This window comes from Oncorhynchus kisutch, unplaced genomic scaffold, assembly GCF_002021735.2.
Source record: "Oncorhynchus kisutch isolate 150728-3 unplaced genomic scaffold, Okis_V2 scaffold3649, whole genome shotgun sequence".
Classification (NCBI taxonomy): domain Eukaryota; kingdom Metazoa; phylum Chordata; class Actinopteri; order Salmoniformes; family Salmonidae; genus Oncorhynchus; species Oncorhynchus kisutch.
In genome coordinates, this window is record NW_022265594.1 from 255,482 (window position 1) to 277,500 (window position 22,019).

General features: G+C 49.9%; 1 pseudogene; it reads right to left on the reverse strand.

Moving 5' to 3' along the window:
• Positions 1 to 1,331: 1,331 nt before the first annotated feature.
• LOC116352984 (calmodulin-regulated spectrin-associated protein 3-like) overlaps positions 1,332 to 22,019 on the reverse strand; it is a 49,847-nt pseudogene continuing 29,159 nt past the window's right edge.

Below are 22,019 nucleotides of genomic sequence, written 5' to 3' on the forward strand. Positions count from 1 at the left end.
TAGTAGAATGTATAAATAACTACCACTATACCCTAGTAGAATGTATATATAACTACCACTATACCCTAGTAGAATGTATATATAACTACCACTATACCCTAGTAGAATGTATATAAAACTACCACTATACCCTAGTAGAATGTATAAATAACTACCACTATACCCTAGTAGAATGTATAAATAACTACCACTATACCCTAGTAGAATGTATATATAACTACCACTATACCCTAGTAGAATGTATATATAACTACCACTATACCCTAGTAGAATGTATATATAACTACCACTATACCCTAGTAGAATGTATAAATAACTACTATACCCTAGTAGAATGTATATATAACTACCACTATACCCTAGTAGAATGTATATATAACTACCACTATACCCTAGTAGAATGTATATATAACTACCACTATACCCTAGTAGAATGTACATATAACTACCACTATACCCTAGTAGAATGTATATATAACTACCACTATACCCTAGTAGAATGTATATATAACTACCACTATACCCTAGTAGAATGTATATATAACTACCACTATACCCTAGTAGAATGTATATAAAACTACCACTATACTCTAGTAGAATGTACATATATTTCGGTATATTCATTTATTCTATACAGTAGTTCTCTCCACATTTATTTTCTAGGTTACTAAATACTACTTGAGGTCTTCTCAGTGAGTTAGCTGCCGCAGGTGTCACACCCTGACCATAGTTTGCTTTGTATGTTTCTATGTTCTGTTTGGTCAGGGTGTGATCTGAGTGGGCATTCTATGTTGGATGTCTAGATTGTCTGTTTCTATGTCTGGCCTGATATGGTTCTCAATCAGAGGCAGGTTTTAGTCATTGTCTCTGATTGGGAACCATATTTAGGTAGCCTGTTTTGTCATTGTGGGTTGTGGGTGATTGTCTATGTTATGTTGCTTGTTAGCACAGTGTTTGATTAGCGTCACATTGTTGTTTTGTAGTGTTCAGTTTTTCACATTAAAATGACGAACACTTACCTCGCCGCATCTTGGTCCGATCCTTAGAGAGAGAGAGAGAGAGAGAGAGAGAGAGAGAGAGAGAGAGAGAGAGAGAGAGAGAGAGAGAGAGAGAGAGAGAGAGACAGAGAGAGAGACAGAGAGAGAGAGACAGAGAGAGAGAGACAGAGAGAGAGAGAGACAGAGAGACAGAGAGAGAGAGAGAGACAGAGAGAGACAGAGAGAGAGAGACAGAGAGAGAGAGAGAGAGAGAGAGATAAGACCAGGCCAGTTAGTCAGGTTCAGAGAGAGGAGGTAAGAGGCACACCAGTTATTTGGGTTCAGATGACTGTTTCGTTCAGATCGACAGAGTCAGGTTTTAAAACACATCTACTTTATTAACCCCACTGTACCGTGGGTGGGTCATAACCCCTGACCCCTGACCTTTAACTGTCAGGGTTTTACATTTCTATTGGCTGACAACCCATAACAACCAGTGCTTGACTTGGACTAAAATAGGTGCCAGTACTCATTTTGAGTTCCGGTACTGTTTATATTTAGGTGCAGGAACTCTGCAAAGGTTTAGAGATAATGTTCTGTAAGAGGTGCAGGAACTCTGCAACGGTTTAGAGATAATATTCTGTAAGAGGTGCAGGAACTCTGCAACGGTTTAGAGATAATATTCTGTAAGAGGTGCAGGAACTCTGCAAAGGTTTAGAGATAATGTTCTGTAAGAGGTGCAGGAACTCTGCAACGGTTTAGAGATAATGTTCTGTAAGAGGTGCAGGAACTCTGCAAAGGTTTAGAGATAATGTTCTGTAAGAGGTGCAGGAACTCTGCAACGGTTTAGAGATAATGTTCTGTAAGAGGTGCAGGAACTCTGCAACGGTTTAGAGATAATGTTCTGTAAGAGGTGCAGGAAGTCAAGCAGTAGAACATTTGAGGTGCTGTTCGGTACTCAGTCCCGGTGAGTTCCTGTCCAAGTCAAGCACTAGAACATCTGAGGTGCTGTTCGGTACTCAGTCCCGGTGAGCTCCTGTCCAAGTCAAGCACTAGAACATTTGAGGTGCTGTTCGGTACTCAGTCCCGGTGAGCTCCTGTCCAAGTCAAGCACTAGAACATCTGAGGTGCTGTTCGGTACTCAGTCCCGGTGAGCTCCTGTCCAAGTCAAGCACTGTGAGACCACATGTCCATGCTACAGCGTCTTAATACAAATCAGTTATGGCAGATTGGGGATTCAATCTATAGCGCAGAACATCTGCCTTATAGCGCGATTGAAATTTAAAGGTCATTTCCGATTTGGCCAACGTATTCAGCGTTTGTCGAGAATGCAGTCTTGGAGAATGCGGGAACAGTGCTTTTAAATTTCAGTCGAGCTATAGTGCGGAATCGGATTGAATCTAGGCCTTAGTGATGGCCCGTCCCTTAGTGATGGCCCGTCCCTTAGTGATGGCCCGTCCGTCACAACTATTCACAATCTTTGATTTTTGTGCTATTTGGTGAACACACATCTCCTGTTCTTTTCTCCTATTCACATTAAAGAACACGTCTTCCATTCCTTGTTTTCACCGCGGTTTGCAGGATAATAACAGTCCTGCGCCTGCCAGTCGTTGAGCAGAAGGCCTTAGAAGGATCGTGTTATAAAACAGAAAACTTTAGTCAACACAATGGCTATCAGCATGCCTCCAGCCTTTCAGCTAGTAGTGAACAGAACAGAAGGCCAAAGGGTTTATGGGTATCAGAGAAACAATCATTTTGTACCTCAGACATTTACAGGAGAATGTTTTAACTAAAAAAAGAGAAAGATACACTTTTTGTGTAGAGTTTGTTTCTGTGTAGTGTCACCATTTAAGATTGAAAAGGTCATTTTTACAACAACAACTGGTCTACAGTATCCCCCGCGTGTGGACGAGTCTTAGAGCCTTCTCCATAAGGGTGGATAGTTGGACTGTTCCATTTCCATGCACATACAGGGGAGAGAAAGCACCTCGTCAACAGTCAGTAGGTCCGATGAGAAGGGCGAGAGGGGTAGTGTGTCCCATGCAGGACAAACATTAATTCAGTTGTTTGTGTGTGTTTGTGTGTGTGTGTATCCATTCCTGTATGTATAGACAGTATATACATGGTTATTTAGGCTTGCCAGGCCTCTTGCTGTGCCACAGGTGTGTATGTATGTATATACATGGTTATTTAGGCTTGCCAGGCCTCTTGCTGTGCCACAGGTGTGTATGTATGTATATACATGGTTATCTAGGCTTGCCAGGCCTCTTGCTGTGCCACAGGTGTGTATGTATGTATATACATGGTTATTTAGGCTTGCCAGGCCTCTTGCTGTGCCACAGGTGTCCTGGTAAGGTGAAGGCGTCGACACTCATGGACATGGTCTTGGACGGGATACAGCTGAACTGTTTCCTGTCGGAGCTGTACTTATAGATGGACTCCACCAGGGCGGGGCTTACGACACGCGGGCCCCACCCCGGCCAATCGGATGAGCTCGTCAGTCTCGGGGCTCATGGTGTAGACGGCTCGGAACTGACAGTTGGAATCACGGAACAGAATCAGGAAGTGGTTGGCTGGACTCTTCTCCATCTCCTGGTGGGGGGAGAGAAAATAATGTTTGTGTGGAAGAAAACTGGTCTTCAGTGTGTGTGTGTGTGTGTGTGTGTGTGTGTGTGTGTGTGTGTGTGTGTGTGTGTGTGTGTGTGTGTGTGTGTGTGTGTGTGCACTTCTGAGCAGTATTTCAAAGAAAACTCATTTGAAGTCAGGTCTGGTTAGTTAGCACTGTGTGTGTATAAAGCCCTATGTGGGTTAAATACAGTGAGGACATCCCACCTCCACCATCTTGTTCTTCTGAGTCTCGTTGACCTTGCCAGCCAGACAGCAGCGAGACAGAGCGTTGTGGATGATGAACTTATTGGACTTGAAGCTCGGCTCCTTGAACAGTTTGGGCCCTGGGAAACACACACACACACACAGGCACACACACTCAGGCACACACACACAGGCACACACACACACAGGCACGCACGCACACACAGGCACACACACACAGGCACGCACACACATAGGCACGCACACACACACACACACACACACACAGACGCACACACACACACACACACACACACACACACACACACACACACACACACACACACACACACACACACACACACACACACACACACACACACACACACACACACACACACACAAGCAATTTTAGATTTAGGGTACAACAGTTTTATAACAGGACAATTCTTTGACATCATTCCATTTCCTATCACGTCGTACCGGTGTATTCTGGGATGGAAGGGGAGGAGCCATTGGAGCCGATCTCCCAGTCCTTGTCTCCGTTCTGATTGGCCAGTCGGCTCGGTGACATCAGACGTGAGGGCGAATCAGGGCGGCTGGAAGAGAGATTTTAGATTGCTGAGTTAGTCTAGTGGCCAGCTATGTACACTTGTAATCATGGGCGAATTACCGGCCAGGAGGGGCCCCATTAATTTTTAACAGTTTAACTTAGATATCCTATTTAAAAAATATATAATCTCCACCCATGGCAACATTTGTAGAATTGCAGGGAATTAGATTTAACATTTAAAAATCTTGGATGGATGTGGTTACGCAGATGAGCGAGCAAGTGAGGCCCCTCATGATTCGTTTTTTTTGTGGCCCCTGCCCATATTATGACCCCCGCCCACATTATGGCCCCCACCCACATTATGGCCCCCGCCCATATTATGGCCCCCACCCACATTATGGCCCCCGCCCACATTATGGCCCCCGCCCACATTATGGCCCCCGCCCATATTATGGCCCCCACTCATTCTGTTTTCAATTAATTGTTGTTTTCACTTGTATGGTATTTGTGAATAACTCGGGTGGCCTTTTTTTACCCTGGATGAATATACCAGAGAGAGAGACAGAATGAGAGAGAGAGAGAGAGAGAGAGACAGAGAGAGAGATAGAATGAGAGAGAGAGAGAAGAGAGAGAAGAGAGAGAGAGAGAGAGAGAGAGAGAGAGAGAGAGGGAGAGACAGAGAGAGAGAGAGAGAGAGAGGGAGAGACAGAGAGAGAGGGAGAGAGAGAGAGGAGAGAGATAGACAGAGAGACAGAGAGAGAGAGAGAATGAGGGAGAGAGAGAGAGAGAGAGAGAATGAGGGAGAGAGAGAGAGAGAGAGAATGAGAGAGAGATAAAGGGAGAGAGAGAGAGAGCGACGTAAGTGTGTTACCTGGATGGTTTCTTGCTAGGGACGGTGTTGTCAGGGAACGGTGTCGTCAGGGACGGTGTCGTCAGCCATAGCAGCCAGGTTGAGAGAGGAGTGAGAGTACCACCTTAGTCAACTTAGAACCTGGAGAGAGAAGGAGGGAGAGAGAGGACAGAGAGAGGGGGGAGAGAGAGAAGAAGAGCGAGATAAGAAGAGAGAGATAAGAAGAGAGAGATAAGGAGGGAGAGGTAGGAGAGAGGGAGGAAGAGAGAGATAGGAAGGGAGAGAGGAGGGAGAGAAGGGAGAGAGAGAAGAGAGAGAAAAGAAGGGAGAGAGAGAGAGAAGAGAGAGAAAAGAAGGGAGAGAGGAGGGAGAGAGAGGAGGGAGAGGAGGGAGAGAGAGAGAGAGAGAAGAAGAGAGAGATAAGAAGGGAGAGAGGAGGGAGAGAGAGGAGGGAGAGAGAGAAGAAGGGAGAGAGAGAAGAAGAGAGAGATAAGAAGGGAGAGGAGGGAGAGAAGAAGGGAGAGCGGAGGGAGAGAGAGGAGGGAGAGAGAGAAGAAGGGAGAGAGAGAAGAAGAGAGAGATAAGAATGGAGAGAGGAGGGAGGGAGAGGAGGGAGAGAAGAAGGGAGAGAGAGAAGAAGAGAGAGAGAAGAAGGGAGAGAGAGGAGGAGGGAGAGAGAGAAAAAGAGAGAGAAGATGTACAGTATGTTGATAACTTGTCATTATGCAGAGTAAAGCAGCAGAAGACGAGAGCATCAGAGTGCTGGGCTGGAACAAAAGCCTGCACCTCCGTCCCCCCGTCCCCCCTCCCAGACACTGTAAAGGGGAGCAGTAGAGCTTCTGGCTAACACATACAAACAGACACCCTATCGTTACAATTCCATTACCCATAGTGCTCTTGGCTGGGCTGCGGGACAGCTGTGACTCCTCCCGGGTCATGCTCCGAGGTCGGGGGCGGGACTTCTTGGCGGCGACTCGTCCCTGATTGGTGTGTTTCTGACGCAGCACGTTATCCAGGTCAGACATGATGCGTATCTGCTGGCGGTGGGCGTACTCCTTCCGCGTGAAATCACCACGGCGACTGGGCGTGGTCGGGGGGGTGAGGGAGGGGACACCGGCGGCGGGGGGAGGGGTGCAGGACAGGGGAGGGGTCTGTGGAAGAAAGCCTCTTCGCTCCTCCTCCTCAGAGGGGGGGTCTAAAGGAAAGATGGAGGGGAAGGGGGGGTTAGTGTTATGGTGATGATCTGTCTGTTTATTTGCTGAGTGGATGATGAGTGTGTCTGTGTGTCTGTCCGTCGGTCTGTGTGACTGTCTGTCTGTGTGTCTGTATGTTTATTTGCTGAGTGGATGATGAGTGTGTCTGTGTGTCTGTCCGTCGGTCTGTCTGTCTGTTTATTTGCTGAGTGGATGATGTGTGTGTCTGTGTGTCTGTCCGTCGGTCTGTGTGACTGTCTGTCTGTGTGTCTGTATGTTTATTTGCTGAGTGGATGATGAGTGTGTCTGTGTGTCTGTCTGTCTGTCTGTCTGTTTATTTGCTGAGTGGATGATGTGTGTGTCTGCGTGTGTGTCTGCGTGTGTGTGTGTGTGTCACCTGCTCTCTCTCTCCTGTTCATTCCACTGTCTCCTCCTCTTCAGGTCCTCTGCTCTTTTCTGCTGTCTCCCCAACAGAGCAGCTCTCCTCTGAGCCATCTCATCTTCACAACGCACCTCCTCCTGCGCACACACACACACACACCACAAACACACACACACACATTGTCATTACTTTATTGGCTACCACTAGAAACACATCGTCTTTGATTTCCTTATGAGTCAATAATGAAACGATGAACTTCAATTAACGTTGTCTTATCTACATCTAAGGGCCTAGAGGGCAGAGGGTTAGTTAGGGCTTGTTTCTGGGAGGGACTATTCTCTCTCTGTCTCTCCCTCCGCCAGACTCACCTTGAAGAAGAATCCAACCCCTCCTCTCGCCTCCAGTTCCGTCTGCTCTGTGGGTTCCACTGAGGGTTCTCGGAGTTCTGTGTTCTGTGTCTGTTCTATTTGATCCCCCGTAGATTCTCTCGGTTCTCACGTGGGTTCAGTCGGTTCCAACGTTTCTCCTGTTGGAGGTTCTGTGTGGTCGCTCATGGAGTCAGAGAAGAACTCCTGTCCCTTCTGTGTCAGTTGGCTCAATCACTGCCCCCCTCTGGCCCTCCCAGGGATGACAATGACACCTCCATCAGGCTGCAACGATTCCCTCCTCCTCCTCCTCCTCCCCCTCCCTCCCCTCCTCCGCAGTAAGCGGCCGACAGCGACAGGGTCTCGCTCTCAAAGGAGCCCTCGGAGGGGGCTCCAGAGCTGCTGCCACCCCCAGAACGGCCTCTCCTGGGCTGGGGAAACACGGGCCGGCCTCCCCCTAAAACCCTCCTGCTCCTCCAGCTCCAGGCTGAACTGCGTCTCGCTGGAGCCCGTCTCCGAGGTACTCTCCTCTGGCTGGGGCAGCATGGCGGCAGGGGGTTCCTGGGGGGTGCAGGGGCCCCCGATACGGAAAGAGGAGGAGGTCTGGACCTGGCACTGGCTGGGGGAGACGCGTCGCAGGTGTGGGAGGGAGTCCACATGCTGCGGGGGGGTGAGGACACGGGTGGAAGGAGGGAACTTCAACTCAGAAGGGCGGGGGTGGGGTTGGGAGGGGCGCGGGTGGTGCTTAGGGCTACGGGGGGAGGAGGAGTGGATCTTTGTGCGTGGGGCAGGGCAGGAGAGGAGATGGGGGGTTTTGGGGAGGGTTGGAGGAGAGCTGGGGGAGGGTCCCTGCGAGAGGGGAGGTAGTGGAGGGTGGGGTTTTGGGAGGGGTGAGGAGAGCTGGGGGGAGGGCCCTGCGAGAGGGGGAGGTAGTGGAGTGGGGGGGTTTGGAGCCTGAAGGAATCACCCACGCCTTAACTGATGGCTCTGGTCGGGGTTCTAGTCGGACTCTCTAGTGGGGGGTCCTGGGTGGTGTCCTGGGTGTACTTTTAGGGTGTTGTTTTGGGTGTCGTTTTAGGTGTTGTTTGGGTGTCGTTTTAGGTGTGGTTTTGGTGTAGTTTTAGTGTAGGTTTTAGGTGTAGTTTTAGGTGTGGGTTTGGGTGTGGTCTTCTTGCCCATTAGCTGTTGTTGTTGTTGGGTCAGTTTTCTGCATGTCGTTCTGTAGTGACCTCAGAGCCTCACTCAGCTTCAGGACCAACCTCATTATACTCCCCTAGAACAGCCCCTCCCCCGGCTGCAGGCCCCTCCCATTTTATCCGCCCCTTTTCAGCCCCCCTTTCTCGTATCCATGGAAAACGTCACCTGCTTCTCCAATCGCGCCTGCGGACGGGAGTTCCCTTCGTCTGCCTTATCTTTCTCCTCCCTTTCTCCTACTCCTCTTCTATCTCCTCCTCCTCTTCAGCTGCTCCTCCATGCGGCTGAGACGCTCCTCCAGAGATATAGGCTTCCTCCTCCTCCCTCTCCTCTCTTCAGCTGAAGGAAGGCAGTCTTGCCCAGCCTCTGTCTGTGTCTGGTGAATATGGCCTCTATGCGTCTCTTCTGGGCCTCGATGGCTCTGCGTTTCTCCTCCAGGCGGGCCCCCAGCTCCCAGGCCTCTGTACCCGTTTCAGGGTGCTTCCCTTCCTGGGCTGGGGTTGGTGTGGTGGGGGTATGGAGGGTGGGGTGGTGTGGTGGGGGTATGGAGGGTGGGGGTGGTCGGGGTGCTGGCCGACTCCTCTCCCTGTGCGGCCGACTGTCTCCTTCTGTCCCGCCGCTCGGCAAAGCNGAGAGAGAGAAAAGAGAGAGAGAAGATGTACAGTATGTTGATAACTTGTCATTATGCAGAGTAAAGCAGCAGAAGACGAGAGCATCAGAGTGCTGGGCTGGAACAAAAGCCTGCACCTCCGTCCCCCGTCCCCCCCCCAGACACTGTAAAGGGGAGCAGTAGAGCTTCTGGCTAACACATACAAACAGACACCCTATCGTTACAATTCCATTACCCATAGTGCTTTGGCTGGGCTGCGGGACAGCTGTGACTCCTCCCGGGTCATGCTCCGAGGTCGGGGGCGGGACTTCTTGGCGGGCGACTCGTCCCTGATTGGTGTGTTTCTGACGCAGCACGTTATCCAGGTCAGACATGATGCGTATCTGCTGGCGGTGGCGTACTCCTTCCGCGAGTGAAATCACCACGGCGACTGGGCGTGGTCGGGGGGGTGAGGGAGGGGACACGCGGCGGGGGGAGGGGTGCAGGACAGGGGAGGGGTCTGTGGAAGAAAGCCTCTTCGCTCCTCCTCCTCAGAGGGGGGTCTAAAGGAAAAAGGGGGGGAGGGAAGGGGGGGGTTAGTGTTATGGTGTGATCTGTAGTTTATTGCTGAGTGGATGATGAGTGTGTCTGTGTGTCTGTCCGTCGGTTCTGTGTGACTGTCTGTCTGTGTGTCTGTATGTTTATTTGCTTGATGGATGAGAGTGTGTCGGTGTGTCTGTCTGTCGGTCTGTCTGTCTGTATATTGCTGAGTGGATGATGTGTGTCTGTGTGTCTGTCGTCGGTCTGTGTGACTGTCTGTCGTGTGTCTGTATGTTTATTTGCTGAGTGGATGATGAGTGTGTCTGTGGGTCTCTGTCTGCTGTCTGTTTATTTGCTGAGTGGATGATGTGTGTGTCTGCGTGGTGTCTGCGTGTGTGTGTGTGTGTCACCTGCTCTCTCTCCTGTTCATCCACTGTATCCTCCTCTTCAGGTCCTCTGCTCTTTTCTGCTGTTCCCCAAACGAGCAGCTCCTCTGAGCCATCTCATCTTCACAACGCACCTCTCCTGCGCACACCACACACACACACCACAACACACACACACATTGTCATTACTTTATTGGCTACCACTAGAAACACATCGTCTTTGATTTCCTTATGAGTCAATAATGAAACGATGAACTTCAATTAACGTTGTCTTATCTACATCTAAGGGCCTAGAGGGCAGAGGGTTAGTTAGGGCTTGTTTCTGGGAGGGACTATTCTCTCTCTGTCTCTCCCTCCCGCCAGAACTCACCTTGAAGAAGAATCCAACCCCTCCTCTCCGCCTCCAGTTCCGTCTGCTCTGTGGGTTCCACTGAGGGTTCTCGGAGTTCTGTGTTCTGTGTCTGTTCTATTTATCCCCCCGTAGATTTCTCTCGGTTCTCCCGTGGGTTCAGTCGGTTCCAACGTTTCTCTGTTGGAGGTTCTGTGTGGTCGCTCATGGAGTCAGAGAAGAACTCCTGTCCTTCTGTGTCAGTTGGCTCATCACTGCCCCCCTCTGGCCCTCCCAGGGATGACAATGACACCTCCATCAGGCTGCAACGATTCCCTCCTCCCTCCTCCTCCTCCCCCTCCCTCCCCTCCTCCGCAGTAAGCGGCCGACAGCGACAGGGTCTCGCTCTCAAAGGAGCCCTCGGAGGGGGCTCCAGAGCTGCTGCCACCCCCCAGAACGGCCTCTCCTGGGCTGGGGAAACACGGGCCGGCCTCCCCCTAAACCCTCCTGCTCCTCCAGCTCCAGGCTGAACTGCGTCTCGCTGGAGCCCGTCTCCGAGGTACTCTCCTCGGGCTGGGGCAGCATGGCGGCAGGGGGTTCCTGGGGGGTGCAGGGGCCCCCGATACGGAAAGAGGAGGAGGTCTGGACCTGGCACTGGCTGGGGGAGACGCGTCGCAGGTGTGGGAGGGAGTCCACATGCTGCGGGGGGGTGAGGACACGGGTGGAAGGAGGGAACTTCAACTCAGAAGGGCGGGGGTGGGGTTGGGAGGGGCGCGGGTGGTGCTTAGGGCTACGGGGGGAGGAGGAGTGGATCTTTGTGCGTGGGGCAGGGCAGGAGGAGGAGATGGGGGTTTGGGAGGGTTTGGAGGAGAGCTGGGGGAGGGCCCTGCGAGAGGGGGAGGTAGTGGAGGTGGGGTTTTTGGGAGGGGTGGAGGAGAGCTGGGGGAGGGCCCTGCGAGAGGGGGAGGTAGTGGAGGTGGGGGGTTTGGAGCCTGAAGGAATCACCCACGCCTTACTGATGCTCTTGGTCGGGGTTCTAGTCGGACTCTTAGTGGGGGTCCTGGGTGGTGTCCTGGGTGTACTTTTAGGTGTTGTTTTGGGTGTCGTTTTAGGTGTTGTTTTGGGTGTCGTTTTAGGTGTGGTTTGGGTGTAGTTTTAGGTGTGGTTTTAGGTGTAGTTTTAGGTGTGGGTTTGGGTGTGGTCTTCTTGCCCATTAGCTGTTGTTGTTGTTGGGTCAGTTTCTGCATGTCGTTCTGTAGTGACCTCAGAGCCTCACTCAGCTTCAGGACCACCTCATTATACTCCCCTAGAACAGCCCCTCCCCCCGGCTCAGGCCCCTCCCATTTATCCGCCCCTTTCTCAGCCCCCTTTCTCGTATCCATGGAAAACGTCACCTGCTTCTCCAATCGGCGCCTGCGGACGGGAGTTCCCTTCGTCTGCCTTATCTTTCTCCTTCCCTTTCTCCTCTCCCTCTTCTCTCTCCTCCTCCTCTTTCAGCTGCTCCTCCATGCGGCTGAGACGCTCCTCCAGAGATATAGGCTCCTCTCCTCCCTCTCCTCTCTTCAGCTGAAGGAAGGCAGTCTTGCCCAGCCTCTGTCTGTGTCTGGTGAATATGGCCTCTATGCGTCTCTTCTGGGCCTCGATGGCTCTGCGTTTCTCCTCCAGGCGGGCCCCCAGCTCCCAGGCCTCTGTACCCGTTTCAGGGTGCTTCCCTCCTGGGCTGGGGTTGGTGTGGGTGGGGGTATGGAGGGTGGGGGTGGTGTGGGTGGGGGTATGGAGGGTGGGGGTGGTCGGGGTGCTGGCCGACTCCTCTCCCGGTGCGGCCGACTGTCTCCTTCTGTCCCGCCGCTCGGCAAAGCTCGTCATCTGTGGGCTGTCACTGCTGCCACCGGTGTTGCTGATGCTGCCGTTGCCGTGACGACCATGGCCAGGGCGGACGTTGCCAGGGGCGTTTCTAGGAAGGTCGTCAGAAGCTTCCGATGAGTCCACACTTCCGTTGAGGAGGACTGAGTCATCGTCCCGCGAGCCATCCGATCTCCCCTTCTCCCCCTTCTCCCTGCCTCCCACTCTCCGCTTCTCTCCTCCGCCCCCCTCCCCTCCTATTGGTCGGTAGAGCATTCCGGAGCGGCAGGGGGCGGAGCTGCTGAGCTGGGTCAGGTCGTATTCAGGAGAATGAAGGAAGAAACCTGCAGGAGCTCCTTCTGGACGCAAGCGTGGCTCTGGCCTTCCTCCTCCTCCTCCTCCTCCTCCTTTCTCTCCTCTTTTCCCTCCTCCACCTCTTTCTCCTCCAGGAGTGTGGGATGATCTCGACTGTCGGCAGCTCCCCTAGGGCCGGTGGATGTGAGTGTGTGTGCGGGCCCCAGGAGGAGCGTTGAGGGACGGAGGCGCTGACCAGGTGACTGAGGTCCTCGGGGGGGCTGTAGGGGACCCGTGTCATCCCCGATGACATCCTGCTCGATGAAGTCATCATGGCGGGCACGCCGGCGGTCAGGCTGTTGGTGCTGGCGGAATGCACGGGGTTGCCCATGACAACGTCCACGTCACTGTCCAGACCGAATGGAATACTGAAGGTCACAGCCGAGAGTGGACGACTGGAGAGAGAGAGGGGGAATAGAGAGAGGAGAGGGGGGGGGGGGGGGGGGGGGGGGGGGGGGGGGGGGGGGGGGTGAAGAGCGAGAGAGACAGAGGGAGGAGAAAGAGGGGAGGAAGAGAGAGAGAGATGAGAGAAAGAAGGAGGAAGAGAGAGAGAGAGAGAGAGAGGAGGAAGAGAGAGAGAGAGAGAGAGAGAGAGAGGGAGGAGAGAGAGATGGAGAGAAGAAGGAGAAGAGAGAAAGAGAGAGAGGAAGAGAGAGAGATGAGAGAAAGAAGGAGAAGAGAGAGAGAGAGTGAGAGAGAGAAAGAGGTAGGGAGAGAGAAGGAGGAAGAGAGAGAGATGGAGAGAAAGAAGGAGGAAGAGAGAGATGGAGAGAAAGAAGGAGGAAGAGAGAGAGAGAGAGAGAGAGAGAGAGAGGTCCAATGAACTAGGAGGATGGTCCTAAATAAATATCTCCCCAGGCTGAAACAGTCCGCCATCCTACTCACCGGATCTGTTTCTTGGTCCACATGTTCCCTTCTAAATGTGACAGAAAGGGAGATGTAGTCAGGAAGAGATCTCCAACACTTAGACTTCTCTCAATTGCATACTCCCCGTGTCCTCTTTCCTCGTCGTCTTCTCAAAACCCATTGGATGAGAAGCCAGAGGTCCCTCCCCTCTGACCTTTACCCTCCAATGGGTTTTGAGAAGTAGACGAGGAGAGAGGACAACGAGGAGAATGCAATGGGGGAAAAGCCCACAGACGCAGAAAGGCAGCTTTAAACTACATTACCCACAATCCTCATCTCTCTTACCAGATGACGCAGGAGAGGATATGGGGACAAAGGGCTGTTTGAAGATATAGGAGGGAGAGCCACTGGAACAGAAAACACATTATTATTCACAATGACTCTATCTGTAATATACGTCTCGTTCTGCCCATAGATACAATAAACATGTGGATGTGTTTCTGTTTGGTTCCTCACTGCTCTCTGGGGTCTAGACCCGTAACACATCATGACGAGGACTGTGTTATCGAGACGCCAATGAGATTCAGGATATAACACAGACTCATAGTAATGGATGTGAAAGAACGTGGAAATGCATTGCACTTGATTGATTGCTGTAGTTTCCGGTTGCTTTGCACTGTCAAACTATAACTACATGTAGAATGAATGTGTCCTGATGTTACCTGTCTAACTATAACTACATGTAGAATGAATGTGTCCTGATGTTACCTGTCTAACTATAACTACATGTAGAATGAATGTGTCCTGATGTTACCTGTTGCTGTTCCCACTGACAGGACTGGTGCAGTCCAACAACCCTGAGGCATCTGGCACAAAGAGAAACCTATTCATGTTATCAACCATAAGGCCATCTAAACAGGTTATACAGCAGTCTAATCTCTCTCTCTCGCTCTCTCTCTATCTCCTTCCACTCTCTTTCTCACACACACACACACACACACACACACACACACACACACACACACACACACACACACACACACACACACACACACACACACACACACACACACACACACACACACACACACACACCACACACACACACACACACACACACACACACACACAAACACAGAGAGAGAGAGAGCACTCCCCTCCACACACACACAGAGAGAGAGAGCACTCCCCTACACACACACACAGACCTCCCCTACCTGTCAGGTCTAGAGGTAGTAATGGCTTGACAAAGTCAGGTTTATGCACCTCGAACCATCCCAGCAGCTCTGCTATGAAGCTCATGATGTTCACCTGAAGGAGAACAGGGGAATGAACACAGTAATGGTACAGGGTAACCCCCAACAGGGGAATGAACACAGTAATGGTACAGGGTAACCCCAACAGGGGAATGAACACAGTAATGGTACAGGGTAACCCCCAACATGGGAATGAACACAGTAATGGTACAGGGTAACCCCCAACAGGGTAATGAACACAGTAATGGTACAGGTAACCCCCAACAGGGGAATGAACACAGTAATGGTACAGGGTAACCCCCGACAGGGGAATGAACACAGTAATGGTACAGGGTAACCCCCGACAGGGGAATGAACACAGTAATGGTACAGGGTAACCCCCGACAGGGGAATGAACACAGTAATGGTACAGGGTAACCCCCGACAGGGGAATGAACACAGTAATGGTACAGGGTAACCCCCGACAGGGGAATGAACACAGTAATGGTACAGGGTAACCCCGACAGGGGAATGAACACAGTAATGGTACAGGGTAACCCCCGACAGGGGGAATGAACACAGTAATGGTACAGGGTAACCCCCGACAGGGAATGAACACAGTAATGGTACAGGGTAACCCCCGACAGGGGAATGAACACAGTAATGGTACAGGGTAACCCCCGATAGGGGAATGAACACCTTTTGTAATGGAATCCTTTTTACAGTAACAACATTCTGGCCGACCATCTGTCGTTTACAGACGGGGAAGTGGAGGGTTAAAGGAGAGGTACAGATGTAGGATCTTCATTTGATCACTCTTTTTGATTTTTTATTTCTCCTTTATTTAACCAGGTTACGCCAGTTGAGAACAACTTCTCATTTACAATTGCGACCTGGCCAATATAAAGCAAAGCAGTTCGACACATACAATAACACAAAGTTACACATGGAGTAAACAACATACAGTCAATAATACAGTAGAAAAAAAAGACAGTCTATATACAGTGTGTGCAAATGATGTGAGGAGGTAAGGCAATAAATAGGCCATAGTAGCGAAGTAATTACAATTTAGCAAATTAACACTGGAGTGATAGATGAGCAGATGATGATGTACAAGTTGAAATACTGGGGTGCAAAAGAACCAAAAAGTAAATAAAAACAACATGGGGATGAGGTAGATAGATTGGATGGGATATTTACAGATGGGCTGTGTACAGCTGCAGCGATCGGTAAGCTGCTCAGATAGCTGGTGCTTAAAGTTAGTGAGGGAGTCTCCAACTTCAGCGATGACCAGTGAGATATACCTGCTGGAGCGCGTGCTACGGGTGGGTGTTGTTATGGTGACCAGTGAGCTGAGATAAGGTGGAGCTTTACCTAGCAAAGACTTATAGATGACCTGGAGCCAGTGGGTCTGGCGACGTATATATGTAGCGAGGGCCAGCGGATGAGAGCATACAGGTCGCAGTGGTGGGTGGTATATGGGGCTTTGGTGACAAAACGGATGGCACTGTGATAGACTACATCAAGGTTGCTGAGTAGAGGTTTGGGGGCTATTTTGTAAATGACATCGCCGAAGTTGAGGATTGGTAAGTTTTACGAGGGTATGTTTGGCAGCGTGAGTGAAGGAGGTTTTGTTGCGAAACAGGAAGCCGATTCTAGATTTAATTTCGGATTGAAGATGTTTAATGTGAGTCTGGAAAGATATTTTACAGTCTAGCCAGACACCTAGGTGTTTGTAGTTGTCCCACATATTCTAAGTCAGAACCGTCCAGAGTAGTGATGCTAGTCGGGCGGGCGGGTGCAGGTAGCGATCGGTTGAAAAGCATGCATTTAGTTGTACTAGCGTTTAAGAGCAGTTGGAGGCCACGGAAGGAGAGTTTGTATGGCATTGAAGCTCGTTTGGAGGTTTGTTAACACAGTGTCCAAAGAAGGGCCAGATGTATACAGAATGGTGTCGTCTGCATAGAGGTGGATCAGGGATCTGCAGCAAGAGCCCCATCGTTGATATATACAGAGAAAAGAGTCTGCCCGATAATTGAGCCCTGTGGTACCCCCATAGAGACTGCCAGAGGTCCGGACAACAGGCCCTCTGATTTGACACACTGAACTCTTTCTGAGAAGTAGTTGGTGAACCAGGTGAGGCAGTCATTTGAGAAACCAAGGCTGTTGAGTCTGCCGATAAGTATACAGTGATTGACAGAGGTTGAAAGCCTTGGCCAGGTCGATGAAGACGGCTGCTAAGTACTGTCTTTTATCGATGGCGCTCAAGGACCTTGAGCGTGGCTGAGATGCACCCGTGACCAACTCGGAAACCAGATTGCACAGCGGAGAAGGTACGGTGGGAATCGAAATGGTCAGTGATCTGTTTGTTGGCTTTCGGAGACTTTAGATAGGCAGGGCAGGATAGATATAGTCTGTAACAGTTTGGGTCTAGAGTGTCTCCCCCTTTGTAGAGGGGGATGACCGCGGCAGCTTTCCAATCTTTAGGGATCTCAGACAATACGAAAGAGAGGTTGAACAGACTGGTAATAGGGGTTGCAACAATGGCGGTGGATAATTTTAGAAGAGAGGGTCCAGATTGTCTAGCCCAGCTGATTTGTACGGGTCCTGCTATCTGGATTTATGTGAAGGAGAAGCTGGGGAGGCTTGTAGCTGCGGGGGGGGGGGTGGAGCTGTTGGCCGGGGTTAGGGTAGCCAGGAGGAAAGCATGGTCAGCCGTAGAGAAATAATTATTCAAATTGTCGATTATCGTGGATTTATCGGTGGCGACAGTGTTACCTCGCCTCAGTGCAGTGGGCAGCTGGGAGGAGTTGCTCCTATTCTCCATGGACTTTACAGTGTCCCAAAACTTTTTGGACTTTTTGTAGTTTTACAGGATGCACATTTCTCTTTGAAAAAGCCTTTGCTTTCCTAACTGACTGTGTGTAGTGGTTTCTGACATCCCCAAAAGTTGCATATCGCGTGGACTATTCGATGCTAGTGCAGTCCGCCACAGGATGTTTTTGTGCTGGTCGAGGGCAATCAGGTCTGGAGTGAACCAAGGGCTATATCTGTTCTTAGGGGCATGCTTATTTAAGATGGTGAGGAAATTATTTTTAAAGAACGACCAGGCATCCTCGACTGACGGGATGAGGTCAATATCCTTCCAGATTACCCAGGCCAGGTCGATTAGAAAGGCCTGCTCGCAGAAGTGTTTTAGGGAGCATTTGACAATGATGAGGTGTGGTCGTTTGACCGCGGACCCCTAGCGGATGCAGGCAATGAGGCAGTGATCGCTGAGATCCTGATTGAAAACAGCAGAGGTGTATTTGGAGGGCAAGTTGGCCAGGATAATATCTATGAGTTTGCCCATGTTTACGGATTTAGGGTTGTACCTGGTGGGTTCCTTGATCATTTGTGTGAGATTGAGGGCATGTAGCTTAGATTGTAGGACTGCCGGGGTGTTAAGCATATCCCATTTTAGGTCACCTAGCAGAACGAACTCTGAAGATAGATGAGGGGCAATCAATTCACATATGGTGTCCAGGGCACAGCTGGGAGCTGAGGGGGGTATATAACAAGCAGCAACAGTCAGAGACTTTTTCTGGAGAGATTAATTTTTAAAATTAGAAGCTCAAACTGTTGATGAGAATTTGTAGGGTGTTTAAGGTTTAAAAAGGCTTCTAAAGTTTGTAATGTCTGCTTAAAAATGTCAGACTTGATTTGCCCTGATTAAAAATGTATCAACCCCTACAAAAAATGTCCATTATATTATAATCCACATAATAATCAACATTCTCCTATTGCTGCAGGATTATTTTCCTGCTGTAGCAAAGTGGCTCAAATTAAGATCCTGCATCTGTATGTTCCTACATCTATAAGTCTATGTTCTGGACAGAGATGGCGCTATAGAGTTGCACATACGTGTAGTGTTGGTTTAGAGGTGTAGTACTATGTCCTGGACAGAGTTGTACATATGTGTAGTGTTGTGGAGAGGTGCAGTAATATGTCCTGGACAGAGATGTACCTACGTGTAGTGTGGGCGGGGCGTAGAGCAGGTCCTCCAGCTCCAGGTGACAGCACCTCTGTAGACTGGTCTCACTGATCTCTCTGATCAGCTGCAGGTTATACAGACTGTCTGCTACTGACATGGTGTCCTTCAGACACACATCTAGAGGAGAGGGGCATGAGGAGGAGGAGGAAGAGGGGAGGGGGAGGAAGAGGAAGAGAGGGGGAAGGGAGAGGATGCAGGAGGGTGAAGGGGTAGGAGGAGGGTGAAGCCAGAGGAGGAGGGAGGAAGGGAGAGGGGTAGATATCAAAGGTTTGTGTGTGTGTGTGTGTGTGTGTGTGTTGTGTGTGTGTGTGTGTGTGTGTGTGTGTGTGTGTGTACCCTCCAGTGGCAGCAGGTCAGGACAGTAGTAGTGCAGAACAGCAGCTATGGCACAGCCATTAGACAGATCCCTTACACCAGACACCAGAGGAAAAGTAGGAGTCTGCTTAGACAGAACCTTATCCTTCCTATAACGGATCTGACAGAGAGGGAGGGAGGGAGGGAGGGAGGGAGGGAGGGAGGGAGGGAGGGAGGGAAAAAACAACAATTAACTACCTATTGTTGAATGAGTTATTCAGACCAAAAGGCCCAGAATTAACCCACAATACAGATGACTTTGCCACGATGTTTAGAGAAATGATCAAGACATGTCATAAACTCCACAGCCAGACAATAATCTACCAACACAGCAGAGAAAAGAAATCTGACAAACCAAGCACAAGACTTACTGCAGCACAGTACTTTGCTGAGCACACACACACACACACACACACACACAAGCAGCGCACACGCTGAACAGAGTTATGGCTCACATGTCAAACGAGACACTGCAGTGAAAAGAGGGATGGGAGACAGAAAGAAAGAAAGAAAGAAAGAAAAGAAAGGAAGTGCAGAAAAGAGTTGTGATGAAGCAGTGAGCTGAGACTATAGCGCTCTCTGGTGGACATGCAGTGGAACAACAGACAGTACAACCACAAGGCACTTGAGTGACTGAACCACTAAGGAGAAAGAAGAAATCAAGTGAGACCAGAAAACGACGTCCAATGGACTTTGGCGCAAAAGCCATGACAGGGAGACATGGTAGAGTGGTAACGTGCGTGCAATCAGTTTCTCCCAACGCCACTTGGGTACACTGCAGCATCCACCAAGAGGCTGTTGCTGCCAAGGGAATGCCTGACAACTTGAAAGACGTTTTGGACACTACAGTGAAAATGGTTTAACTTTGTTAAAGCAAGGCCCCTGAACTCTCGTGTATTTTCTGAATTATGCAATAGTATGGGCAGCGACCGTGTAACGCTTTTACAACATACAGAGGTGCGCTGGTTATCAAGGGGCAAAGTATTGACACTTATTTTTGAATTGAGAGACGAGCTTAAAATTTTCATTACTGACCATAATTTTCACTTGTCTGTCCGCTTGCATGATGTTAGCAGACTGAAAAACAACAAGCTCCTTCCTCTAGAGAACAGTGTTAGCAGACTGGAAAACAACAAGCTCCTTCCTCTAGAGAACAGTGTTAGCAGACTGAAAAACAACAAGCTCCTTCCTCTAGAGAACAGTGTTAGCAGACTGAAAAACAACAAGCTCTTCCTCTAGAGAACTGTGTTAGCAGACTGAAAAACAACAAGCTCCTTCCTCTAGAGAACAGTGTTAGCAGACTGAAAGACAACAAGCTCCTTCCTCTAGAGAACAGTGTTAGCAGACTGAAAGACAACAAGCTCCTTCCTCTAGAGAACAGTGTTAGCAGACTGGAAAAACAACAAGCTCCTTCCTCTAGAGAACAGTGTTAGCAGACTGGAAAAACAACAAGCTCCTTCCTCTAGAGAACAGTGTTAGCAGACTGGAAAACAACAAGCTCCTTCCTCTAGAGAACTGTGTTAGCAGACTGAAAAACAACAAGCTCCTTCCTCTAGAGAACAGTGTTAGCAGACTGGAAAACACAAGCTCCTTCCTCTAGAGAACAGTGTTAGCAGACTGAAAAACAACAAGCTCCTTCCTCTAGAGAACAGTGTTAGCAGACTGGAAAAACAACAAGCTCCTTCCTCTAGAGAACAGTGTTAGCAGACTGGAAAAACAACAAGCTCCTTCCTCTAGAGAACAGTGTTAGCAGACTGGGAAAACAACAAGCTCCTTCCTCTAGAGAACAGTGTTAGCAGACTGAAAAACAACAAGCTCCTTCCTCTAGAGAACAGTGTTAGCAGACTGGAAAACAACAAGCTCCTTCCTCTAGAGAACAGTGTTAGCAGACTGAAAAACAACAAGCTCCTTCCTCTAGAGAACAGTGTTAGCAGACTGGAAAAAACAACAAGCTCCTTCCTCTAGAGAACAGTGTTAGCAGACTGGAAAATACAACAAGCTCCTTCTCTAGAGAACAGTGTTAGCAGACTGAAAGACAACAAGCTCCTTCTCTAGAGAACAGTGTTAGCAGACTGGAAAAACAACAAGCTCCTTCCTCTAGAGAACAGTGTTAGCAGACTGGAAAAACAACAAGCTCCTTTCCTCTAGAGAACAGGGTTAGCAGACTGGAAAACAACAAGCTGTTCCTCTAGAGAACAGTGTTAGCAGACTGGAAAAACAACAAGCTCCTTCCTCTAGAGAACTGTGGTTAGGCAGACTGGAAAAACAACTAGCTCCTTCCTCTAAGAGAACAGTGTTAGCAGACTGAAAGACAACAAGCTCCTTCCTCTAGAGAACAGTGTTAGCAGACTGAAAGACAACAAGCTCCTTCCTCTAGAGAACAGTGTTAGCAGACTGGAAAGAACTGGATAGTTGAGACACAGCATATGGTGGAGCCACAAGTATACAAGTGTGGAAGTGTACATGAAGACCAGATAGAGGATAACCGATCAGGATCAAATCAGCCCCAATGAGTCCATTCCAACCAGAATGTGAATCAACAAGAAATATTGATAAAACATACATGTATAAAATAAAATCATAAATAACAGTGAATAAATAATATATAGGGTTTCCATCCCCAGAGAGCAGGGTTGGAATGTCTGTCTGTCTGTCTGTTAACTGAGAGAGAAAGAGAGAGAGAGAGAGAGAAAGAGAGAGAGAGAGAGAGAGAGAGAAGCCACAGGGTTGGAGTGTCTGTCTGTCTGCCTGTCTGTCTGTCTGTCTGGCTGTCTGTCTGGATGGCTGTCTGTCTGGATGGCTGTCTGTTAGTTAGCTGAGAAAGAGAGAGCAGCCGCAGGGTTGGAGTGTCTTTCTGTCTGTCTGGCTGGCTGTCCGTTAGCTGAGAGAGAGAGATGAGGAGGAAGAGGAGGAGGAGGAGGAAGAAAGGGAGGAGGAGGAGGAGGAGGAAGAGGAGGAAGAGGAAGAAGAGTGGCGTATACGTTACCACTGGAGGTTTATTCCCAGACTCCTCCTTCAAACAAAAAAGCGATGGCATGCTGGATGAGGATGGCAGAGAGAAGGACAGGCGTAAACACCCACGGGTCGCCATGGGAACTGCCCATACACAGTCACGTGACGCGGGGCAGGCGGGGGACAGGGGGGGTTGAGGAGGGGGGAGGGGGGGAGCAGAGATACATTAAGGTAA